The sequence below is a fragment of the Furipterus horrens genome, unplaced genomic scaffold, assembly GCF_987537825.1.
Source record: "Furipterus horrens unplaced genomic scaffold, mFurHor1.1.pri manual_scaffold_5, whole genome shotgun sequence".
NCBI lineage: Eukaryota > Metazoa > Chordata > Mammalia > Chiroptera > Furipteridae > Furipterus > Furipterus horrens.
In genome coordinates this window covers 153,741,880-153,756,079 of record NW_028327175.1, presented here as the reverse complement: position 1 = coordinate 153,756,079, position 14,200 = coordinate 153,741,880, and the positions used below count along the sequence as shown (strand labels likewise).

General features: G+C 42.1%; 1 pseudogene; it reads left to right on the top strand.

Moving 5' to 3' along the window:
* Window positions 1-467: 467 nt before the first annotated feature.
* Window positions 468-13,620, top strand: LOC150010128 (proteasome subunit alpha type-5 pseudogene; annotated as a pseudogene).
* The last annotated feature ends 580 nt before the right edge of the window (window positions 13,621-14,200 follow it).

Here is a 14,200-nt window from a genome sequence, read left to right as displayed (position 1 = left end):
GCTCTTAGCAGCCTACAAAGGAGTAAGTAGGAAGTTGAGAAGACCAGCCAGTCCATTAAAATGAAGCCGAGAAACAGGATCTTTGATTCTGCAGAGCAGTCCTGTGAAAACAGAGAAAATGAATGAATGGGTTAGTTTGGCAAGAGATTCCACAGCAACGAGTAAGCAACCACTTTATTTTTAGCACATGCTACAGTACTGTGAGGACTGTGAGGGTACGCAAATGGTGGGTTGCTGCCATCATGAAGTGGTTGTATTTGGGATGGTTGGCTAGCCAGGAAAAGAGGAAACACTCCAAACATTTTCACCATGGGATTGCTTACACAGCTGATTGATAGAGGAGCTGAGACACCAGGAGAGGACAGTGCTAGCCCCTTGGACAAAGGCAGCATTTCCAGAGGTCCAGGGGCTGGGATTAGGAGGCAGAAGTGGAACCATGTTGGGTCTGTCTAGTGAGAGCTAGAGCCATGGAGGAGACCCAGCAGCTGGCAGAGAGTGATTTTGAGGCAGAGAATAAAGAAGAGAAACACCCTAATGTACCCTTGTTCCCCCTGCCAGTCTATCACCAGTGGCTGCCATTGACCACACCCAGGCAGAAGCCATCTAACATAGGTGCCTGTGTCAGGCAGCATGCAGAGGTCAGTCCCCCTGAGAAGCAGGGCAGGGGAAGGCTAAGGAATGGCTGAGAGGCAGACAGGCCTAGCCTGGCACTGTGAACGTGCTTGGATCATTTTTATCTTCAACCACAATGACTTCACCTTGCCTTGGGCCAGACCATGAGAAATCAACTGCAAGCCACAAGTACTGCTGGCATTCCAACCTCTGGGGCCAACCTCTGCCTCATCTCTCACTAGCTAGTTAATCCCATTTGGACCAATTCCAAGTCCCTTTACAGCAGACACCCTAATTCATCCAGGCACTAAGACTCTAAGCCTGATATACATTCTATCTTTTCACAGAAGCATTGGGACTGTCTTCTCTACTGTACCCTGTGGAGAATCTCAGGATCTAACCAGCCCTGTGGTCAAGTGAGCAGGATTTTTTCTGGCTTTCATTTCATCTGTTGTCAGTTCTGACAAGACCAACTTAATAACTGGTGCTGTTATAGCCTCAGTTCCAAGTTAATGGCAGCCCTCCCATCTGAGTATGTCTTCAAGTTGATGTCACAGTTGATGCTAAAGTCAACTTTACCCATATTATCAATTCAGAGGCTTTTGTGTTCCTCACCAGGTGCATGACCTCAGAGACATTACTTAACCTTTTAAAATCTGTTTCCTCATCTGTACAATGAGAACAAACACAGGATAATCATGTGGATTAAATGAGAGGACATCTGTGAAAGCACTTACTCAGTGCCTGGCACTCAAGCAATGCTAATAAATGGCACAGCAACCACTGTATCCTGTATCAGTTAGGTTTCTTTTAGTTGTAAGTGACAGAAGACCAACTCAACCTGACTTCAGAGAAAAAAAAAAAAAAAAAAAAGGTTTCAGGAGCATCTGGATCTAGGACCTCATCCAAGGTCCTCATGACAATTCTCTCTAAATCACTTGGCTCTGCATTCCTCTGATTAGTTTCATTCCCAGGCAGACTGTCCCCATGAGATGGCAAGATGGGTGCTGAGACATCCTCTTGGTTGAGAAATCACAGGAGAAAGAGATCCCAAGAGTTTCCTGAAAACTTTAGCATGGGGTTTCATGGGCCGGGTTGGATCTCATGTCCAGCTGTGAATTAGTTACTGGGGTCAGGAGATGAAATGCTCCAGCTGGTCAGGCCTGGGTTGTGTAATCCATGCAGGTCAAGAGTAAGGGAGGTCAGGTCTCCAGAAGGAAGAATGGACTCTAGTAAAGCAAAAACAAGCTATTTCCACTACAGCAGCTATTGTTCTATTATTATTATTACTATTTACTATTTATTACTAACTACTATGACCACCATGATCCCCTCCACTACTACACTATACAACTAGTACCAAAACCTAGAGGATTATTCAGTGAAAAACTGAGCTAACAGGCAGGTAAAATAGAAAAGTCATACAAAGCTACACCAGGAGGAAAATAATCTTGGATAGAAAGAAATTAAAGAGCTCTTAGTCATAAATGAGAGTTTAAGTTAAATCAAAGCCTAAAGTGCTAAGTTCTAGGAGATGGTTTAGGAATCTTTCAAAAACAAAAGCTATCTAAATTCCAGTGCTATTTTGAAGTTGCTAAACTAAAACTATCTCGCTATAATTGTTTAAACTAAAGCTTTAATGACAATACATAGCATGTATGTTGTATACTTTCAGCATTGTATCTTCTATTTCAGCACTGACACAGTTATCTATGAAACAGGCCAACAAAACTCCACACAGGAGGGCTCTGTCTGCAAACACTTTACTGCGGACAGTGAGAAGTGCACTCTTCATAAAGGAACATCAAGATGTTGAAACATTCTACCTTTTCCTTCCCAGGGTCTAAAGTAAAACAGGTATAGAATATGTGTATTGAATTTCTGGCAAAGTTCAGTAGCTATAAACTGTAGTGAAACATTGTTTGACTATTTGCAATGCTATGGTATCCTTGATCAACTGGTTTACTCCAGGATTAGTAATGTATACAAGTATTTTATATATATGGGGGGGGGGGATGATACCGTGAAGCCAGCAACTCTGAATGTGAACCTATCTATGTTTCATATACAATATGTTCTGTTAACAGAATGATCTCTATTAAGTTTTGTTGCACAGATCATTGGAAAGACTTTGCACAGGCCCCTCTTTGTAAACTAAAACTATATTCTCAGAAATTATATTTTCTGTTGAACATTAATAAAATGTTAAAATTAGTATGCTATAGGGTTTGCTTTAATCTATGCCTCTCCATGCAAAATAACTGAATAACTGCAGGTGAAGTTGGTTATTTAGGCCATCTGGACATTTCACCTGAGCAGTGGACAGTTTAAGTTGGCTGAAGTTCATCTGAGCATAAGACGTCAGCAGACTGGACCAAGCAGTGCTTCAGTTCAGTGTAAGCAGAATATATGTTCTCTGTTTGTTTTGGTTTTTTAAGAAAGACTATGCGATGGTTAGACCACAGAGTTCTGTGAAACGATTTTCAAACAGAAAAACATATATCTCAAGGTAAACACTTTAGTCTTGTTGAGGTTTTTAGGGTAGCGTATTTTCTTAGCTGTATAGTAGTTCCAGGGAAACTAGTCAAGTAGTGTTATCAAGTCTGACGGGCTCACCAAATACAAAAGAATGATATGACTTTACATTTCTAGACTTTATGACACTTCTCAAACCACTTGAAATGTAGTAATTTTCTTAACCAGCCCACTGGCAGGTAGGGCTGATCCCTAATTTAGTGCCCATCCCTTTCCTGCACACTCTTTTCCATAATAACACAAACAGAATGAAAACATTCTTCACCCATGTTGAGAAAAGATAGTCATTTGGTTTTCTAAGACTTCTTTTTTCTTTCATAGTTTGAAGGGTGGTGTAGACCAGATTTAAAAATATGGCTCAGGGAAGCAAGAGATCATTCCCCTGAGTGTTTAAGTGAATCACAAATTCATTCAGCATGACTGCTTATCCAGAGAAATAAAGGAAGAATGGTAACAAGCTGTGAGCCTCCAAGTACCTTCAACTTTAGGATCTCCCCGGGAAAGGGTCACAAGTGTAATCACTCTCAGCTGTCCTTGCCTTGCTTCCGCTGTCAATGGAAATATCCAGGCAGCATGAATACCCTTTCTGACTAGACTCTGGACTGACCTAGACAGTTTTATGGAAATTCAGGATATACTTTTCCTAAAGCTTCTTAATTTCTCCCATCCCTCCCTGATTGAAAACATCATTTATCCCATTACAGCATGTGGACAGAGAGGGGAAGAAGCAGACAGGGTCTGAATTCGGGATAAAAATTACTTTGTGAGTTTATTATTCTCATCCATAACAGAGGACAATTTTCATGTCATTTAGCAGATTCCAGAACAGAATCATCCAGAGAGATATTAAGTACTATTTTTCACATCTTGAAGGCTCCGATGAGACATACACAACTACAGTTAATAACTGGTGATCCATAGCTTGCATATTTCCTGGAAATTTTTGAATATTTTGTTAAGTCCAGCTAGCCATTACTTCACTGGTTACATGTGAAAGAATTCCCCTCCTTCACTATACTGTGGTGGTTCCAAAGTCTTAGACTTCCTCCAGTGTCTGAGAACTGTCTGGAGATCTTAGTTCTGAGGAAATTTGTAGATTTCTAGTTTCTGAAGTAACTCTATTCCTCATTTGTTGTGCAACAGCTACTTTAATGGTGTGATTCTCCAATCAGCTCTTAAATAGGCTCAGCTCTCTCTGATTTGGATCTCTCTTTGAAAGTCTAAGTTGATGTGTTAATTCAAATGGCAAAAGAAAAAAAAATGTTATAAATATAAGCGGATGCTAGAGTCCCAAAGACTTTCTACAGGCTACAGCTTCCTAGTTGCTGACATCAGCAATGTGGTTCTTATTTTACAGCTGGATGTTAGACTGAAGTACAGTATACTATTTTCCAAGTTATTATTTCTATTTAATGTAAGGAACATGGTTCAGTGCAGTTTGTATTGAGTTAATGGATAAGATTTGGAATGGATCTTTCTCTTAGCCATTCCTATAAATTAATGAGATGACTCTGATCCACTAACCCACTTCCAGGGACTGAGATAAAGGGCGAGAATCTGACTTTGTTCTTCATTGGAACTGAAATTGTCTTTCAGTGTTTCAAACACCCAGCAAGGTCCAAGTCCTCTGGATACATCAGAATTTTCTAAGGCGGTAGCAAAAGGAAAGAACAGGAACCACTCACAACAAAAAATCAGAGTATTCAGGTAGACACTAACCAATGTATCCAGCAACAACATGCTCTCAGTCTGAACTTTTAAGTGAATGGATTTTTACTTGGATGGGGTAAGGATACAGCATAAATAGCTCACCTACTTATTCTCTTAAAAATCACCTCTATTCAGCAAATACTAATCCATCTGGATCAAGCACTTGTCTAAATTCTTTATAGGCTCCATCTCTTAGAACTCCATAATAATCCTGTGAAGTAGGAGCTCTTATTTTCCCATTTTACGGATATGATAGAGGCACAGAGAGGTTAAGTAACTTGCCCAATGTCACACAGAAACTAAGTGTAGAGCTAGGACATGAAAACATCCTGACTGACTCTAAATCCTCTTACCCATCTGTTATACTGCCTTCATGATAGGCCAAACCCACTACATCAGTGGCTTAAAACTGAAAAAGAAATAGCATTGCTATTGAATATTTCACTCTGTCATCTGGGGCTATCTTTTCCCTCTACCTGGTCCCCTGCTTGTTAGCCTTCTAATGATACTTAAATCATTCCTTTGGCATATCTCCTTTGGTATTTTATGTCTTTTTCTTTGCATTTGCATGATGCATATTTTTATATCAGCAATGAAGTATCCTGGAGAAGTCTCTGTATGGCAGGGCTGGAAGGAGACTTTGCATTTTAGTTTGTTCATGAACTTGACACATACAACCTCTTTCCTTCTAAAAGTCTCTGGTTTGCCAAATCCAAGACTTACAGGCCTTCCATAAACTTATTTCTTATCTTTTCTTCACATGAGCAAATTAAGGCTTTAAAGCAGAAACCAATTTTGTGATTGTTATGACCTTTAGGACAAGGATAAACAATTTTTGCTCTTTGAAATTCGTCGTCGGCAGCCGTCCGTCTTGAGAGACGATGGCGTAGCTTCTTGAGAGTCTATCTGCACCGCCGAGAATGGCTGTGCAGTCCGATTCGGGAGTGACAATCCCTGCCGCACTTGGTACAGGTGAAGGCAGATGGCTGTTGTTGCTGCTGTTGACGCTGCTTCCGCCTCGATCTTTTCTGGACCGCCTCCTCGTTGCGCGCAGCCTCTGCACGTGACGTACCTTGCCTGACCGCGAGCCTCCAGGCTAGGCGGTCGTCTGCTTGAACTTCCCATGTGTTGAGATTGATGGAGCATTGTGTCATGTCCTTTTTGCAGATGTCTTTGAACCGCAGTTTTGGGCGCCCTGTCATCCTCTTGCCTTCTGCTAGCTCGCCGTAGAGGAGGTCTTTGGGGATACGGCCTGCATCCATTCTTTTGACATGGCCGAGCCACCTGAGGCGTCTCTCGCTAAGAACTGCATGCAAACTGCTCATATTGGCTCGCTTCAGCACCTCGGTGTTGGGGACCTTATCCTGCCAGGCGACATGCAGGACGCGTCGCAGGCACCTCATGTGGAAGCTGTTGAGTTTCCTTTCGTGCCTTGCGTAGGTGGTCCACGTCTCGCTGCCATAGAGGAGAGTGCTGAGTACGCAGGCTTGGTAGATGCGCGGTCTGGTTTTCTCAGTGAGGCTGGAATTGTTCCACGCTCGCCGGTTCAGTCTGGCCATAACTGTGGCTGCCCTGGCGATTCTCCGGTTGACCTCCAAGTCGACTGACAGAGAGCTCGAGATGGTGGACCCGAGGTAAGTGAAGTCGTTGACAACCTCCAGGGTGTATCCGTCGATGGTGATGCATGGGGGAGTCCCCGTGCCTTGAGCCATAACATTCGTCTTCGTCAGGCTGATGGCTAGTCCGAACTCCTTGCATGCGTGGGAAAGGCAAGTGACTAGCTGCTGGAGTCCCTCTTCGGAGTGTGATGTCAAAGCTGCGTCGTCGGCGAAGAGCATCTCACGGATGAGCACCTCTTTGACTTTGGTCTTGGCTCGTAGACGGGCCAGGTTGTAGAGCTTGCCATCGGATCTGGTGTGAATGAAGACACCCTCGCTGCAGTCCTTAAAGGCGTATTGGAGGAGCATGGAGAAGAAGATTCCGAACAGCGTAGGCGCGAGGATGCAGCCCTGCTTTACTCCGCTGCTGACTGGGAAGGCCTCAGAGGTTGCGCCGTTGTAGGACACTGTGCTGTGCATGTTGTCGTGAAAGGACATGACCACAGCAAGCAGATGTGGTGGACAGCCAATCTTCCGTAGCAAGCTGAAGAGTCCGCTTCGACTGACCAGATCAAACGCCTTCGTGAGGTCAATAAAGGCGAGGTAGAGTGGTTTATGCTGCTCGTGACACTTCTCCTGCAGCTGGCGTAGGGAGAAGATCATGTCCACTGTTGATCGGCCAGCTCTGAAGTCACACTGGGACTCTGGGTAGACGCGGGAAGCAAGGGTCTGCAGGCGGGCAAGAGCGACCCAGGCGAATACTTTGCCGACGACGCTGAGGAGAGAGATGCCCCGGTAGTTGTTGCAGTCGCTGCGGTCTCCTTTGTTCTTGTACATGGTGATAATGTTGGCGTCTCTCATATCCTGGGGGATGTAACCCTCCTTCCAGCAGAGACAGAGTAGATGGTGGAGCGGCTGTAGCAGGACTGGTTTCCCGCTCTTTAGGATTTCTGGAGGGATTCCGTCGCTTCCTGGTGCTTTCCCGCAAGCGAGGCGGTCGATGGCTTTGCCGAGCTCTGCCGCAGTAGGTGGGGTGTCTAGCTCCTCCATGACTGGTAGGTCTGGGATGGCGTTAAGAGCAGTGTCTGTTACGGTGTTCTTCGTTGCGTACAGCTCGAGGTAGTGCTCGGTCCACCGCCGCATTTGCTGTTCCTGGTCAGTGATGACCTCACCTGTCTTGGACTTAAGGGGGGCGATCTTGGAGGGGATTGGGCCTGTTGCCTTCTTGATACCCTCATACATTCCTCGTGCGTTGCCTATATCGGCGGCTTCCTGAATGCTTCTGCACAGGTTTAGCCAATAGGTGTTGGCACAGTGGCGGGCGGTCTTCTGGACTTTGTTCCTGGCAGCCCGTAGAGCTTGAAGTGTACTGGGAGTGGGCGTGACCTTGTAAGCCAGTAGGGCCTTCCTCTTAGCCTCGATCACGGGTTCCATTTCTTCCCAGTGAGCCTCGTACCAGTCAGCGTTCTTCCTCTCTTTCTTCCCGTAAGCAATAATGGCGGAGTTGTATATGGCGTCGCGGAGACGTGGCCAATTGGATTCGATAATGTCATCTGCCGCCACTCCCTCGCCGAGTGCATCTTCCATCTTGTTGATGAATTGCTGGGTCTTAACTGGGTTGCTGGCACAACTGGTGTTGATGCGTGGGCGACCCTTCATCTTGGAGTGGTGCAACCTCTTCGGCATTATGCGCACCTTGCTTTCTTGGTTCTTTGAAATTAATGTATATAATAACCTACTCTTTTTATAAAAAATCATCTGTATGTATGAATTGACAAGAACATTGGCTAGAAGGTTAAACAAGAAATTAAAAGCAGCATAATTCTCCCATCAGCTCTTAAATAGGCTCAGCCCATTCTGATTTGGAACTCTCTTCGAAACCCTAAGATTATATGTTAATTCCAGGGCTGGTATTGGTGATGGAAAATGGCAACTGAGCAGATGGGGGATGGGGTGGAAGGGAGAATCCTCACTCAACACCTTTTCTTACTTTTTGATAGTTGAATCATGAGAACTCATTGACTACTCAAAAAAAAAAATTAAGTTGAAGAAAAAAAATGCTGTTCACTTTTACTTTGAAGGCAGGGGTTATACCATCACCCCTAGATCAGTCAGTTAGGACTTAGGTTAGTCTAGAGATAAATTTCTACAAGCAGTGAATAGCAGTTAAAAGTGTAAAAAGAGATGGTTTCCTTACTGTATGTACAGCCCATGCCACACCACTAAGGGTGTTGAAATTTGAGGTAACAAGAGAGCAAAATGTATAAAATTGTGTCACGTATAACAGGTTTTGAAACCACAAAACTAAAAGCAGGACACTGCAGGACTTCTCAGAGCCTTTAATGTGGCATTGTGCATCAAGACCTCCCAAGAAAGGGTGAGCAGTGCTTCCTAAAGTTATTTTACAGTGGCCCCCGCTGCTCTTCAAGGAGTATCTTATAGAATTACAACACTAATTTTTTGTATATGGAACATATTTTGGAAAATGCTGGATTGTCAAGGATTCTTCCCAATGAGAGATTCTGTTGAAGTAGCATACAGAACTTTGAGTTCTACAGAGCAGTGTTAAGTTATAACCACCCACTCACCAATGCAATGTGTCTGAAACTAAGATCCTTTTGAATAAAAATATACAGTATATTCAATTCAAGGAATATTGAGTGAATATCTGTACAAGGTGCTCTGGGGGCTCTGGGCAATTGATAAGTTGGATAAAAATGTTCCTGCTACAGCAGAGGGAGGGCCTAAGCCATCAAAAGGACTGATTTTCATTCAACAGATGATGATGTGGCCTCATTTACTTTTTTCTAAAGTGCTTGCTCTGAGCTATATGGCTCATATCCACTGTGAATTGAATTGAATATTAGCTCAGGCATTTGACAAAAGTAGTGCTCAACATGCCTCAAGACAGGACAATGGTAGTGAACAGAAACAGGATCCATGCATGGGTTGTGTAGGGCATTGTCATCTAGGTAAATAGGCAACCTCACTTCCGTTTTATGCCTGAAAACTGGAGGGACCAAGCCATTACCCCTAATATGTACCATGACGAGCAATGAGGTGGAGGCCTTGTGTGCATCGTAGATGTCACTTGTGTCTGTAGTGAAGCTGCACTCAGAGGCCACTTTACCAGCAGAGAGAAGCTGGGGGAGTCAAAGAAATGCTCTGGGAGTAAGCATTTTAAATTGGCACATGAGTTGAAAATAATAACAAACAATGACCACCTTGAGGTTTTAATAAGGCATTTTTGCATATGCAATTGCCTCTCAAAAAGTCCCTATCTCGATCTTGAGAGTGAAGGAGGTTCTCAAATCTCCATTTTACAGAGAACAAGACAAAAATTCAGAGAGCCTTATTGACCTGCCCTTGGTTACACGGTCAGCAAGTGATAATGCTAGGAATCAAATTGACCTGTCCCAGAACCAAATCTCACATTCATTTAAGTACACTTCATTTGCAGGGCAGAAATGTTGTTCCACAAGGGAGTTTATTTTTAAATTTCACTAGTTATTAGGAGAGAATATTAGGAATTTAAAAGGACCCCCTTCCTTGCTTTGTCACACACACCTTGGTTCATATCCTGAGGGATGTAGCTACTGCAGCAGCAGAAGCCTTGTTTAAAGGGGCTTTTAGAAGATAATGTGAAGGAGGGCGGGATAGTTGTCAGAGGTCTCTGGGTGAGATTTCTGTACTGGGTGAGTTGAGGACCTGGATTTCTCACCAAATCCATGGTTTCTGTTCCAACCAACTTTTTATCCCACAAACACCTAAATTTTCTCTGCCTATGCAATCTCTCACATCTACCTTGTCTGCTTCTAAGCTCTCTGACTCTTTCCTTCAAAGCCAGTCTAAACACTGGTATGCATAATAACCACCTGAGCAAATGTCAAAAATACAGATTGCCTGCTCCATCATCAGAGATTCCAATTCACTAGCTCTGGAGAAAAGCTTGATTATCTGAATTTTTAACAAGCCTCTTAGGTAATTCTGTTATACAGTTTGAGAAGCCCACACTTCTTCAATTCTAAGAGGCTGCAATGATATCAGAGTAAGTCGAGCGTTTTATATAATTATTCATCCTGCTCATCAATAACTCTTTGAGTTTGTTCAATTGTACAGTAATAGAACATCAGTGAGTGATTTAACCCAATTAACATTCAATTTGACTCTGCAAACACCTCTTGTTTACTTTATACAAGGTGCTGTGTGAGGCTATAGGTATAAGAAACATGATCTCTGGCCTCCAAGAACTTATTAGAGGAGATGGATGTTTACAAAAACCACATAATCCATTAGTTTTAAAAAGCAGAATTATTGGGGTACATACTCCTAAACTAAAGCACACAAGAGAAAGGACTCATCCTGCCTGGAAGCCTGGGGATGCTCTCAGAGGAGGCAACAATTTAAGCTGCAACTGGTTTCTACAGGTACTAAAGGAGAAAGGGCATTTTAGCAGGAGGGAGCATAGTGAGCAAAGATAAAGAAACAGGAAAACATAGGTGTGTTCTTGGAGCCCTGAGGAGATTGTGTATAGTTGGAATAGGTAGAAAATAGTTTTCGTTTTCATGACTTATACAATATTTAATTTAACCCTTTCATTGGAGAATCATTCCTCTTTTAAAGATGAAAATATTAACAAGTGACTTGTTAATGAAAAAAAAAGCCCACAGGACCTACAACAAGATATTAATTTTTGGTGTGAAGTAAGTAATGGGATCATAGAATGTTGTTGCTCTATTGTCAGTGTAGAAGGGAGTGTTAGTGACTGATGAAGCCACATCCTGTAGGAAAAGAAGCGTATGTAAACACATCACACTAAAGTGCCAAATTCTATGTGAATGAGTGGCCTTCCTTTAAGATGCACATACATTTTCCAGTTCTTTTCAATCAGTATTCCTACCACCTGTTCTTGTGCAGATTTGTGCTCACATTTGGATCTCTTAGTTTTCTCCTCTGAAGGACACCACGGTCTTTGGAAGGTAGCTAATTCTATGTTTTGAGGCCAGGGAAAAGTCAGGGTGGGTCTGGGACAGCCTGTGCTACCTCTATAAAATGCGAGAGGCACTGTTCAAAGGACAAAAAAGCCCATGTAAGGGGATTCCCCTTACCCAGGGTGAGCACTGTGAAGTAAAATAACTTACATAGTGTTTAATCAAAATAGGTTGCAACTATCTAGGAAAAAGTATTGTTCCCAATGTTTCACAAAGGAGAAGATTGATATAAAGTATATAAAAATGTTACTGTAATACAAGAGCATTAATATAATAGGTCATATTTAATAACTTATTGATTCTTTAAATTAAGGGAATATAATTATAAGTGAATATTTTGTCTCATCTCTTTAAAATATAAGTCCACCTGACTGCTGTGGCTCAGTGGATTGAGTGTCGACCTACAAACCAAGTGTCGCTGGTTCAATTCTCAGCCAGGGCACACGACTAGGTTGCACATCAGGTACCCACTTGGGGTTGCGAGTGAGAGGCAACCACACAGTGATGTTTCTCTCCCTCTCTTTCTCCTTTCCCCTCTCTCTATAAATAAATAAATAAATAAACAAACAAACAAGAATAAAAAATAAGGCCATACTTTATAGTTAAGTACTTTTTACTTTCTGGATTAGCAGGGAGGAATAAATGGTTGGGATTGAGGGCAATTCTGAGGAGCGTAGGTGCTGTAAGTGGATTAATAAAGACCAAGCAGAACTGGTAAAGCAGGTCCCACAGTTCGCCGGCACTGGTAGTCACACAGACTGACCCTGTGGAAGGCTGTGTCACGGTGGGTTCCAAAACGATGAATCGGCCTCATTTCTGAGACTGGTCCTTTTTCTTTGGTCAGAGGAGATAAAAAAATACTACAATTATTGAAACTTGAGAGAGGCAAAGCTGGGAAGAAATACAAATAAAATAATGATATTTAAATCTAAGGTGTTAACATTTGGAGAACTAGTTTTTGTTTCAGTGTACAGACCACCACTTTATTATTTTAGTAGCATATGTGCACTCCTTTTAAGTGTTTAAATTCTTAAAGATAAATTATTATGGTAGAATTGTGGTTTAAATAAGCAAATGCTGAGAAGTATTTGCATTCACAATCAATATTTAAATATTTGGGAAGTATTTATTTGATTGGGCCATCTGTTTTAAATTATTTTATTATGAGCTATATATGGATACTTAAAGGAATGTTGACTGTTTAATGATTAAAGAAATATTAATTAATTTGATGCATTTATAAGACTATTAAGCTGAATAGTAAACAACAAAAAGTAATGAATCCCAAAGGATGGTCAAAGATTAAATAATTTATTGACAGTTACTGTGATAGAATTAATTTCATTTAATAAGCACTCATTACATTTATGTATCTACCCACTTATTTATTATTGAAATATAACTAATATATAAATCATATTAGTTTTAAGTGTAAATATAATCACTTGATATATATACAGTGCACAAAACCTCTGCATAGCTGCTGCCACTTTCTTTCCTCGCCGTGTTCCTCACCTGGTTTGAACATGACAGGGTTGGGGTTGTGAATACTTCTCCTCCTGTAGGAAGATCATTTCAAGTGGAACATTCCATTCAGGCTATCAAGCTTGGTTCTATAGCCATTGGAATCCAGACATCAGAGGGAGTGTGCCTAGCTGTGGAGAAGAGCATTACCGCCTCACTCCTGGAGCCCAGCAGCATTGAGAAAATCATAGTGATTGATACTCATATAGGTTGTGCCCTGAGTGGACTTTAATCGATAAAGCCAGAGCAGAGACTCAGAACTGTGAGACAATGACAGTGGAGAGTGGGACCCAGACTGTGTCCAGTGCAGATCTGGATATCATGTCTCCTCCCTTTGGAGGAGCACTGTTGTTTTGGAGGAGTTGATGAGAAAGGACCTCAGCTGCTTCATATGGACCCGTCTGAGACCTTCGTACAGTTTGTTGCTTGAGCACTTGGCTCTGCTTCAGAGGGTGCTCAGAGCTCCTTGCAAGAAATTAAGCACAAGTCTATGAATGAAAGAAGCCATCAAGTCTTCACTCATCATGCTTAAACAAGTAATGAAAGAGAAGCTGAATGCAGCTAACATGGAGCCAGCCACCATGCAGCCTGGCCAGAATGGCCACATGGTCACACAGGAAGAATTTGAAGAACTTATCAAGGACGTTTAAGGAAGTGTGATCCTCAGAGCTTCCCTGGGACAATTTCAGTTCTTCTGATTGCCCTTAACTTTTATTTCCAGCTTCCATTCCTTGGAAAATCTCCAGCATATGTTCATTTTTTATGATGTCTGTACATAAAGACAGTTCTGAAATAAAGAAAAACTTAAAATGTTTGTGAATAGAGTAAAAAAAAAAAAGAAAAGATTACCACAATAAGTTAACATCCATCACCACACAGTTTTTCTTGTGATGAAACTTTTAAGATCTACTCATTAACAACTTTTAAATACACACTTCAGCATTGGTAATTATAGCCACTCTTGCTATCCATTACATCCCAGGACTTATAGCCAGAAGTTTGTACCTTGTGACCAGCCCTTGTGCCTTTGCGTTTTTGTTGTTTTTAAAAATTCCACATATAAGTGCAATCATACAGTATTTGACTTTATTTCACTTAGTGTAATGTCCTGAAGATCCATTAATGTTGCGTATGACAGGATTTCCTTATATTTATGGCTAAATAATACTCCCATACATTGCTTTGAAAATGCAGATTAAGAAGAGCCCCACCCCTTTTGTCCCACCCGAC